The sequence below is a fragment of the Emys orbicularis genome, chromosome 5, assembly GCF_028017835.1.
Source record: "Emys orbicularis isolate rEmyOrb1 chromosome 5, rEmyOrb1.hap1, whole genome shotgun sequence".
In the NCBI taxonomy this organism is placed as follows: Eukaryota; Metazoa; Chordata; order Testudines; family Emydidae; genus Emys; species Emys orbicularis.
The window spans coordinates 58319881-58331987 of NC_088687.1; positions in this window are offsets into that span (position 1 = coordinate 58319881).

Below are 12107 nucleotides of genomic sequence, written 5' to 3' on the forward strand. Positions count from 1 at the left end.
ACACCGACAAGATAGATTTATATCCAGACCAGCCAGACATGGTTAAGGAGAATCAACTCTTCTAATAGGCCTCTCTCGAGGATGCCTCAGAGAGCATATGGACAGTGGAGGCCCACTGACTCATCAGGGCGTGTAGAACATGTGATACCTGATTCCATGTTTGAGATAGTAACTTTTCATGCACATGGACTGCGGGGTATAAATTGGAGAGTGTGACATCATTCCCTTGCCTCGTTCCTGCTCCACATCTCTGGATTATGATTTCTAACAATGAAGAGCTTTGAACAATGACCTGAGGACCCCAATATCTGGGGAGAACCAGAGAGATTTTTGCAAACTGGCAGATTTAAAATCACTGCTATTATCCTGATCTACAAACTCTGCAATCAACTGTAATGCATATGATTCATTTTAACCTCTTAATAACTCTCTTCTTTTTTATATATTAATAAACCTTTAGTTTTGTAGTTACTAAAGGATTCGCTACTGGCATGGGTTTTGGGGAAGAGCTGAAATATATTTGACCTGGGTGTGTGTCTGGTTCTTTAGAACTGGAAGAACCTAATATATGTGATTCTTGGTTTTAATAATAATTTAACATAGAAGTCTGGTTTGGTACATGAGAGGCTAGAGAGCCTGAAAGGGGGCTGTCTTTGGCTTCATTATAACTAGTATAGTATTTTGGAAGCAAACATTTGTTCCTGGCTTGGTGAAATTTTATGATAGAATAGACCACCAGTCTGGGGTACATGCCCTCTTTTATGGCAGTCTGACCTGAAACTGGTGCTCTTAGCTGCGTCCCATACTAGGCAGCATGACAATCATAACTAACTACAACAAACATTTTGGAAGGGATATTAAACCTTGTGCTTCAGGGCTTAAGCCAATTGCTATTAGATACCATGATGAGAGCTATGTGTGTTGGGGAGGGGGACAGATTATCCCACATTGCCTACTATGGGCTTCTTATTCCCTCCTCTGAAGCATCTAGTGCTGGCCATTGTAAGAGACAGAATACCGGACTAGGCAGACCTTGGGTCTGATCCATAGAGCTCTGTGAGGATATAAAATTTGTATCTGCATCCAATCCGTGATCCACACACATGGTCAGTGGATATCTGCAGATTTGCAGAGCTCTAGATATAAAATTTGGATCCTTATCCATCCAAGATCTGCAAACATGGTCTGCGGATAGTCACTGCATCCGCAGATGCGGATATCCATAGATATAAAGCGGATGTCTGCAGATTTGCAGGGCTCTACTGATCCAGTATGGCAATTCCTGTGTTCCTATGATTAAGCACTTTGCTGCCACAATAGGCATTTTAGAAATCAATAAAGTCAATGTTACAGGGCTTTGGACTGGAAAGTGGTAGAGAATAGAGAATATAACTGAACACTTACTGTATAGAAGGCACTTGTTCACTCCTAAGATGGCTAAAAATAAGAAAAACAAATGTATAGACTCTACAGAGTCCAAATGAAGTTATTAAATTTATTTACTCTATATAATGGCTAACTTACAGAATGTTTCATAATACCACTTTGTTTCATCTACCTCCCTTCTAACGCATGTTCCAAATCCCCACACCATTAAAACAATCAGAATTTGCAGTAATGGGGATCAAGACATTTAGTTGCTCTCAAACAGAGTACTGACTTTAAGCTCTCGGAGCAGAGGCCATGTCACTTTTCGTCTCCAAAGCACCATAAATGCTTATGGCACTGTACAAAAGCCCTGACTCTGCAACCTGATTCATGCAGGCAAACTCTTAAGTTCATGATCAGTGTCTCAAAAGTTAACGGAACTCCTCATGGGCACAGATCCTCCCACATGATCCACTTACATGACTGGGTGTCACACAGAGATATCTGTATAACCATTTATCTATTATATGACTAACTGTATAAAATTGATACTTATTTATAAAATATTCAAGAGTAACCAAATGTCAGCTTGACAAAAGATCATGAACAAAGTGTGATGCTTCCAAGTGTGAATCAAGACTTCAAGAAACAACATTCACGAGCCATGAGTGAAATCAAGCATCTTCAGTCATATCTATACTATGGACTTTTAAGGGGAAATTCCCACCTGTGCTACAACTTTCAGCTGCTCAAAATGCTGGATCCCACCAGAACTTTTCCTAAATTAGGGCTCCCAATAGTAATAGCACCAGTAGCAATGTTTTCTGAAAATTCCCTAGTGAAGAGAAGGCCTTCCTGAGAACTGGTGCTGCTTCACTAACCACACCATCAGGAGACAGGAAAAGAGAAAGACCAGCAGCAATATGAAGAAAGATGAGTAGGTAAGAAAAGGGTGAAAACAGAAATAGGAGGGATAAGGGTGAAGTGGCTTTGGGAGATGGGAATTAAACAAAAGAGCTGAAGAATAATGGACAAAAACACAGTTAAAGGAATTCACCATGTGATGCATCATTTTAATGGGATAATGTCTCACAGTGGAGGATTGAGGACTCTTGCCATTTGCAATTTTTTTGGATTGGTGTGAATTAACTATCTGATGAACTTTGAGGAGAGTAAAGGAAATCTTATATATTAACCAATTGCAAATTTGTCTGGGAACACACTATTATTTGTGTAACTTAACTACAGACTCTTTTAACTGTTCACTTATTTAATTTTTAATCAGAGCTCCAGTTTCCAAGAAACTGGAAACCTATGCGAAGCTAGGGGAAGTATTTTGAACTGTTAAGTGTGGGCACAGCGGTGCTCCTACTGCTCCCCTCACGGTTCTTTTCAATCACTTCTTCCAGCACACTCAGGACTCAGCTCCAGGAGACTGGAACCACACCATTCTGTTGCATTTACAATAGCAACAGGGCAAATAATATTTTTTGGGGGGAAAAAGCATTTGTGGCACACACACAACAGGAGCGAGCGACCCTCCAGCTCTAGCACAGTGCAAGCGCCCTGACACCGCCAAAGCGTGCAGCACGAATCGCACCGCGGCTTCTTGCCTTAACGCGCAGCGCCAGACACACTCTGCAGCTTACGCGCAGCGGGGAGCCCTGCGAGCGCCGGAGCCGTGCAGCCCTGCTCTGAGCTGCAAGATCCCCCCCCCCCCCCGCCTACACGAAAGGCTGGGTGTATCCCCGCCGTCCCCCCTCCCACGGCACCACCCCGGGAGGGGGCAAACCAGAAACCCACATAGGAATTAACAACACCCCCCACCCCAGGAACCCGGCGGGGGAAGCGGGGCCGCACCCGACCAACCCCCACGAACCCCCCGCGGGGTGACTGGGCAGGGTAGGGGGCGATATCCACATGGGCCCCGCTCACCCGCCGGCCGCAGCTGGGCGAGTCCTAGGACGCCTAGAGCCGTCACCATGGGAACCGGGGCGGTGCCTGCGAGGGGAGGGGCCGCAGCGAGAAGCGATGTGAGCATGCGCAGTAACCTCGGCTGAGGTCGGGGCATTCGGTTCTGCCCTCAGTTGGCGTCACTATCAGTTCCCTGCCATGAACGGGGCGGGGGTAGAATTTAGCCAGGTGTGAGCGGCAGATGGGGCGGGGCAGGAGTCTAGAACCGGGTAGAGGCGCTGCCAGCCAGCTGGCGCGGCGGGGAGACTCCGGCGTAGGGCGGAGCAGGGGGATTAGGAGGGGACCCCCTTGGGGCGAGCCAGCGGCAGTGGTTGCAGAAATTGGGTGTCGGTGGCCGAGGAGGTTTGTTCCCTGGTGGGATGGAACGTCTCAGCAGCCACGCTGGGGCTGTGCCTTGTAGGCATAGTGTGGCCCAGTGCCTAGGCAAGGCAGCTCTTCCCTCTCTGAAATGATGTACCCAGAGTCTATGAACCCTTAGCGCGCACAAATACGCTAAAAAGTCAAAATTTACATACTTTGTTTAAAATACCTAGTCAATGCACAGAGCTGTAACATGACTGCATGGAGCCTCAGAGCAGCTCTCACGTTTGTCTGCTGGGCTGCTCCGGTGGCTGGAGTGGTACTCCCAGTTCCTGTCATGCATTAGAAATGGAGTTTCAGTCCGTTTATTTTTTTTAAAGCAATATTTTATGACTCATTGTCCACAGAACATATTTTACCTTGGTTATTATTCTGCACGTAGATATTATTGTGCTTCTGCATGTATGGCTTGAGTAGTAAACTCTTTGAGAATAGGTTTCAGAGTAGCAGCCGTGTTAGTCTGTATCCGCAAAAATAACAGGAGTACTTGTGGCACCTTAGAGACTAACAAATTTATTAGAGCATAAGCTTTCGTGGGCTACAACCCACTTCTTCGGATGCAGTGGGTTGTAGCCCACGAAAGCTTATGCTCTAATAAATTTGTTAGTCTCTAAGGTGCCACAAGTACTCCTGTTATCTTTGAGAATAGTCTTTCAACAAGTTTTGCACTCACCTTATAGTAATGGCATCTAGGCCCTGCTCCCCTCATTTGCTTATGAGAATGTGCCAAAAGCCTCTCTAAAGTCCAGGTACATCCTGCCAACTAATTCCTCCCATCCACTGGGCTGCTTGTCCTGTCAAAGAAGGAAGTGACGTTGGGTTAGCACAATTTGTTCTGGTCAAACCAATGCTGGCTTTTACTTATCACCTTATTATCCTCCATGTTTGAACAAATTAATTTTTTTTAAAAGATAGTTTACTGCCCAAAAACTTAATTAAGGCAGAGTTAAGCTTGCCCAGTGGTGTCTTGTGCCCTTCTCGAATGTGGAGAGTGGCTAAAAACGTAAGTCTCTGAAAACCAAGAAATAAGAGGGTAATGTACACACAACCCCTGCAATGCAACCTTAGCTCGTCTCCTCCCTTCGAGCTTTGACCAACAAACCAGTAAGACAAATGGTAGCACCTTACAGATGCTACAGAGCACTTTGGGAACAGAGCATATGAGCACTGTATAACAAAATAACTTCTTTTTGCTCAAACAGAGCTTAGGTTTAGGTCCAATTTAGCAAAGAGGAGCTAGCTACACCTGGTCTCCACTCAAAACTGAGCCTACTCTACACTAATAACATTTTGCAAGTCTAGGGTGATCTCCCCTTCACCCATGCCCAGAGGATTGCTTCTGAGACATTGTCTTCACTTATCCCTCAGTCCCAGCACTACCATGTTTACCACCTGACTGCTGGCAATTCTCATGGCAAGATGATGTCCTTGTGCACCTCTGCTGACACAGCCTATAGACTCAGCACTGAAAGGAGGGATAATTGATCCCTTAGGCAGTGGCTCTCAACCTTTCCAGACTACTGTACCCCTTTCAGGAGCCTGATTTGTCTTGCATACCCCCAAGTTTTATCTCACATAAAAATTAATTGCTTACAAAATCAGATATAAAAATATAAAAGTGTCACAGCAAACTATTACTGAAATATTGTGTACTTTCTCATTTTTACCGTATAATTATAAAATAAATCAATTGGAATATAAATATTGTACTTACATTTCAGTGTATAGTATATAGAGCAATATAAACAAGTCATTGTATGACATTTTAGTTTCTAGTGACTTCTCTAGTGCGTTTCATGTATCCTGTTGTAAAACTAGGCAAATATCTAGATGAGTTGTATCCCCTGGAAGACCTCTGCGTACCCTCAAGGGTACATGTACCCCTGGTTGAGAACCACTGCCTTGACAATTCTACCAGCCTGCTCCAACTAATCCCTCCACCATTCAGTACAGCTACACTGAACACAGACAATGGCAGTTGGAGTGGATGCAACTAAATACTTGAGTTCAGGTCTGTGGAACACAACACAACCAAGGTCAGGGGCGCAAATTCTGACAGGGAGACCCTCCTCTGGTAGAATTTGCTACCCACGGACTAGGATATGGGCAAAGTTCATGGTAGCAAATTATGACAGGGAGTAAAACTTGCTGTCATAGGACCTGGCAATGGGGAAAGATATGGCATAGCAAATTACGGCAGGGAAGCAAAACATACCTAGATGTCAGTAGCTGCTACCAGTAGCAAATTGTTCTGAAAGCAATTTGTAACTACACTGGCAATGCAGTCTCAGGCACCCCACCTCATCCTTGGGGGCCCTGACTCCCTGCTGGGGCAAGAGCCACGTGGGGGCCCTCAATGCTAATCGTGATAGGTGTATAGGGTTGCCAATTTTGGTTGGCTGTATTCCTGGAGGTTTCATCACATGACATAATCTTTAATTAAAGATTAATCTTTAATTCCTGGAGACTCCAGGACAATCCTGGAGGCTTGGCAACCCTAGGTGTATGGCAGTTGCACACAGAGGGACTGCAATCTTAGTGTGAAGAGCTGATGTCAGTGTTACACCTCCTTCATGGCCTGTCTCCACAGTGGGAGCCTCTCCAGAATCTTGCCTTCCACTGGAAAAAAATTAAATGCCTTTCCCTTATCCTCACCACAGAACCATCCCTAGCTGAAAGGAGGACAACCCGGTGACGGCGTTGTGCTACCTTTCCAAGTCTGCAGGCAGGCAGCACCAAAACTGCTGCTCCTAGTTTTGTCTGGCTGCTTCAGCCCCAGAGTGAAATTAACTCGGATTAAGCTCTATGGCTGCTAATTGGACTCCTTAGGCAGGAGTGAAAAAGCCAGTCGTGTCAGTTTCATTGCTGTTGTTTTGAGGAGTAAGGAGCAGCAGCCAAGGCAGGCACTGGTGCTATTCCATGGGGGAAGAGAAATCAAATAACAAGGCTGATGAGCCAAATGCTAAAAGTTTTGGAAAGGAAAATGTTAGACTCAAAACCTGCCAGAGAAGAACCTGACATCATGATTACAAAACTTCAGACTGAGCAGAATAGTGGATTTTTCAGCAATAATAGATAAGGAGGTGAAGGCAGCTGGAGTTTGAAGGGGAGAAGATAAATTCAGTTCGTCACTGAGGAAGAGTTGTTGGATAAACACTTGAAGATGCAAGAGTTAAGGGGGAGAAACCACCCAGATGAGATTATGCAGGGTTTAACTGAAAAGAGAAGAGATGAGCACAGAGCTTCAAGGGATGCAAATTTGCAGTAAAGACTAAATTCCTATTGTAATATCAGCATCATACAAGAATAGCTGTCTCTCATTGTCCCTTTGTAATAGGCTGAAATCTCCATTCCCTGCTTCAGTGGGCATTGATCCTGCTAGTAAAGGGATAAGACGGTTCTGCTGACTCTAAGGCAAATTACTCATTGTCCCAATTCCAGTTTAATATAAGCAAGGTGGGAGTGACTCTCTGGAGGGAGAGGATCTAGGGTGTATGCTGAGCAGTCCTGAGATCGGAAGCCTCAGAGCAGACAAGTGTGGGGAGAAGCATGGAGCTGAACTTTTATCTTGTTAATTTTTGTTGTTCCTAAACTAAACCCCATGAAGGGATGGACTGTTGACTGGACACAGTGAAATGGCTTTGGTGTAAAGAATGTTGGCCAAAGCACCTTCAAGGCATCCTTGATAAAAGAATTGCCTCCTTAGTGTTATCTGTCTAGATGAAGTATAAATATAATAGCACAATCATTCATCAGTCATTGCAAGAGACTTTGGGCTTTGTATCCTCATTTGCCAAAAGGTGGACCAATGCAAAATAGAGTTCATCAATAGGGTTTCCCTGATACAAAAGTACTGTGCACAGTAACAAGCCTCAGTGTAGAATGCTGCGTCTTGATCAGCGCAGTCATCCACTCTTCATTGGACTTTACTGAATATACTTCTGTATTAAAGGCAAAGGTGGCTGAAATCGCCTCCAATGCATGCCAAGGTTAGGGCAATCCTGCTTCAAAGCACAAGCAGAGGCCTACATTGCATTTAGCTGCTCTTCCTCCTTTGATAATGCAGCGCTGGTGCCGGAGCAGATTTATTATAATTCAGCTTGGCAGAATTCGATCTTTATTTATATAATTTCAATGGTAACGTTCAATGTTTATTTTAAAACATTTTAATTTTTTTATCTATTTAACATTTTCACAGTTGTGGGAAATTATGGGAGAGAGGGTTAAAATAATTATTTAATGACAGTAGACTCAAGATTCAAAAAGGTAAAGTTTAATAACTGTTAAAACACAAATTGTCAACATCACACATCAAAATATACAAAATAAATAGCCTTAAACTGAACTCTAATAAGTTCTCAAGCAGCGTTTTTCTTATTTTGCCTGTCAATTTCAATTATCGTCAATGAAAATATTTGTTCCTTGGTTTGTGTGTGTACAGTGAAATTGAGGTTTACTGACATTTACTGACAAAAATCTAATCCTTCCAAATTTAATTATATAGTAGATTCTACTTATTAGCAAGTCCTCATTTGCCAGCAAAGTTGCCATTATCTGGCAGTTGCCAATAAGTGGAAGGCAGGTTTGCAAGGCCGCAGTCAGGGAAGGAAGCCCTGCAACCTTGATGTGGGTAGGGCAGCAGTGGGGAGGGGAGCTGCAACCTGGATGCTGTGGCTTTCTAAGAGGAGTGGGGGCACTAGGGGTTCACAGAGTTTTACAGTACCTCTCCCCACACCATCCAGGGATCGCAACTCAGCACATCCCAGTGCTTCCTTCTCTGGGTACAATGTCCCAGCGGGGCACAGCTTGGAGAGCACTGTGCAGCTCCAGTGTCTGGGCATGTTCCAGCACTTCCTTCCCTGGCTTCAGCCTCGCAAACCTGCCTGAAGCTGGGGCCTTTCTTACAAAAGTGTTCTTAATAAGCTGTATACTGTTGCCAATAGCTGAATCCCGTTAATATTAAAGTCAACAAGGCAGAATTGTTTGCCAACAAAATGTTATTAGTAACTGGAAGTTGTTACTATCCAAGTTGCTATTAAATGGAAGCTACTGTAACTTGATGAAAGCTTCTTTAGACTGTGGGGAAAACATAGCATGTGCTTGTAATAGTTGAGTTATAAAATACAGAAATTACAGTTGAAGAGATATAATTGAATTGATGGGGTATTTGAGAAGGAAGAATTGGAATCAGATAGAATAATGCATTTGTCCCTTTCACTGAAATTAAAGAATTAACTGGGAAATCCATGTTTAGTTCTAACACAAGATAGCAGGGATTAAGAGATGTGAAATAAAAGTGTGAAGCTGGAAATAAAAGGCAAGTATTGAAACTAATTCCTGGTTAGGAATAAATGAATCCCGAGAATACCAGCTGATAGGGAAAGGTCTCACATAACACCCCAGGTTAGCTGGGACGAAAAGCAAAAGAGAATCCCACATTTACAGGGAGCAATGCTACCGTATTCCATGTCAAGAGAACCAGAGGCAAACTGGAATAGGGAGCACTGTGACCAATACAATCCAACATCCAAGATATGCAGACAGTTCTGGTCAAGGGACTTTGTCATAGTAGAATTGTCCCTGTTATCTTTTGAAATTTCAGTCTAATGCCATCACACACAAAAAAACAAAAAACAATTTGAAGCAATATTTCATCCCATAAAGCTCTGGGAAAACAAAATCTAAAAATGACAACATGAAGAGGATGCTGATGATCTTTGCTAGGACACTTCCCTATTGCTAGAATTTATTATTAATGTATATAACACAGAAGGGCCTAGAGGCCCAAGTGAGGATCAGGATGCCATTGTGGTAGGTGTTAAACACATATAGAGACGATCCCTGCCCCAAACAGGTGGAGACCTGTGCCCACACACAACCCCACTGAAAATAAAAGAGATACAGCCATGCAGAGCCTGTATCAGGATCAGAGCCTTAAAGTTATTTATTCTTGGATTTAAAAAATGCTCCCTTCTAACTTGTCTCCTGACTATTGTCTCCCTTCTAACTTGTCTCCTGGCCATCTTTAAAAAAGGGAAGAAGGAGAACCCGGGGAACTACAGACCCCTGGTCAGCCTCACCTCAGTCCCTGGAAAAATCATGGAGCAGGTCCTCAAGGAAACCATTTTGAAGCACTTGGAGGAGAGGAAGGTGATCAGGATCAGTCAACATGGATTCACCAAGACCAAGTCATGCCTGACCAACCTGATTGCCTTCTATGATGAGATAACTGACCTTGTGGATATGGGGAAAGCGGTGGATGTGATATAGTTTAACTTTAGCAAAGCTTTTGATACGGTCTCCCACAGTATTGTTGCCAGCAAGTTAAAAAAGTATGGATTGGATGAATGGACTATAAGGTGGATAGAAATCTGGCTAGATTGTCAGGTGATCAATGGCTAGATGTCTAGTTGTCAGCCGGTATCAAGCGGAGTGCCCCAGGGGTCGGTCCTGGGGCGGTTTTGTTCAACATCTTTATTAGTGATCTGGACGATGGGATAGATTGCACCCTCAGCAAGTTTGTGGATAACACTAAGCTGCGGGGAGTGGTTGATATACTGGAGGGTAGAGATAGGGTCCAGAGTGACCTAGACAAATTGGAGGATTGGACCAAAAAAAATATCTGATGAGGTTCAACAAGGACAAGTGCAGAGTCCTGCACTTAGAATGGAAGAATCCCGTGCACCTCTACAGGCTGGGGACCGACTGTCTAAGCAGCAGTTCTGCAGAAAAGGACCTGGGGATTACAGTGGATGAGAAGCTGGATATGAGTCAGCAGTGTGCCTTGTTGCCAAGAAGGCTAACGGCATATTGGGCTGCATTAGTAGGAGCATTGCCAGCAGATCGAGGGAAGTGATTATCCTCCTCTATTTGGAACTGGTGAGGCCACATCTAGAGTATTGCATCCAGTTTTGGGGGGCCCCCACTACAGAAAGGATGTGGACAAATTGGAGAGAGTCCAGCAGAGGGCAACGAAAATGATCTGGGGCTGGGGCACATCACTCACGAGGAGAGACTGAGAGAACTGGGCTTGTTTAGTCTGCAGAAGAGAAGAGTGAGGAGGGATTTGATAGCAGCCTTCAAATACCTGAAGCGGGGGTTCTAAAGAGGATGGAGCTTGGCTGTTCTCAGTGGTGGCAAATGACAGAACAAAGAGCAATGGTCTCAAGTTGCAGTGGGGGAGGTCTAGGTTGGATATTAGGAAACACTATTTCACTAGGAGCGTGGTGAAGCACTGGAGTGGGTTACCTAGGGAGGTGGTGGAATCTCCATCCTTAGAGGTTTTTAAGGCCCAGCTTGACAAAACCCTGGCTGGGATGATTTAGTTGGTGTTGGTCCTGCTTTGAGCAGGGGGTTGGACTAGATGACCTCCTGAGGTCTCTTCCAATCCTAATCTTTTATGATTCTATGATTCTTCTATTATAAAAGCACAGCACCAAATGCTTCACAGAATTATTGCAAGTATTGTGACTGTGTGGACAGGACACTGGACTGGAACTTCAAAGATGCAGATCTGCCACTAATCTGTCTTCTCTTTCCCTCGCAGCCTTTGTTGTCATGTCTATTGAGATGATACACTGTCTAGCACAATGGGGATGTAGTCTCAGTGAGGGCCTTGAGGTACTACCATAATACATAGTTTTAATAATTACTGTTATTAGATGTTCTACCAAAAGTCTTTGGTATAAATTTAAAATGCTGGTTTTATGAAATTTTGCAGGATAGGTTTAATTGCTCTGTAAAAATATCTGTTTACATGCACTAAGGTAAATGTAGTGGAGGAGTATTGTGACTTTGTCAGTGTAGAGATTTAAATATGTTACATAGTGTTTAGAAAAGGTTGATTTCTTTGGGGTTGGAGAGAGGGGTGGTGGTTCAGAAATAACTAAGACAAAACTTTGTCCCAGCAAACCTTAAAACTAAAAGGGTCAATATATATATTTATAAATTATTGTTTGTCATATATATATATATATGTAAGTTTTGGAACAGAAAATTGTTAGAAACATCCATTTTCATAAGAGACATGATACATACTGTTTTGTGCTTGAAATTTATGTGAAATGAAGTCTGTATTTTTTAAATGAACCCTTTCCTTCAAAACTGAGCTGATGCAAGGGCCTCAGTGTTGTCAATCTTTTTTGGGTGTTTTGTTGTTTTGTTTTTTTAAACTCAGAGTTTTTGACATTGGCTCTGATTTCACTTAAACATAGAAGGGTCCTGCTCTAGTTTAAACTGCTGGCATAAGAGTATGCCATCAGAGGATCAGGTGTAGTGGAGTTCAGTTCTGCCACACTCCCTCTTGGTGCCACCTTATGTCAGGTGGCAGGGCAGACACATATAGGAGGCAAATGTGTACTGTCTGAGATTCCTCCTATACAGGCTGCTTTGTGCTGCATAATGGA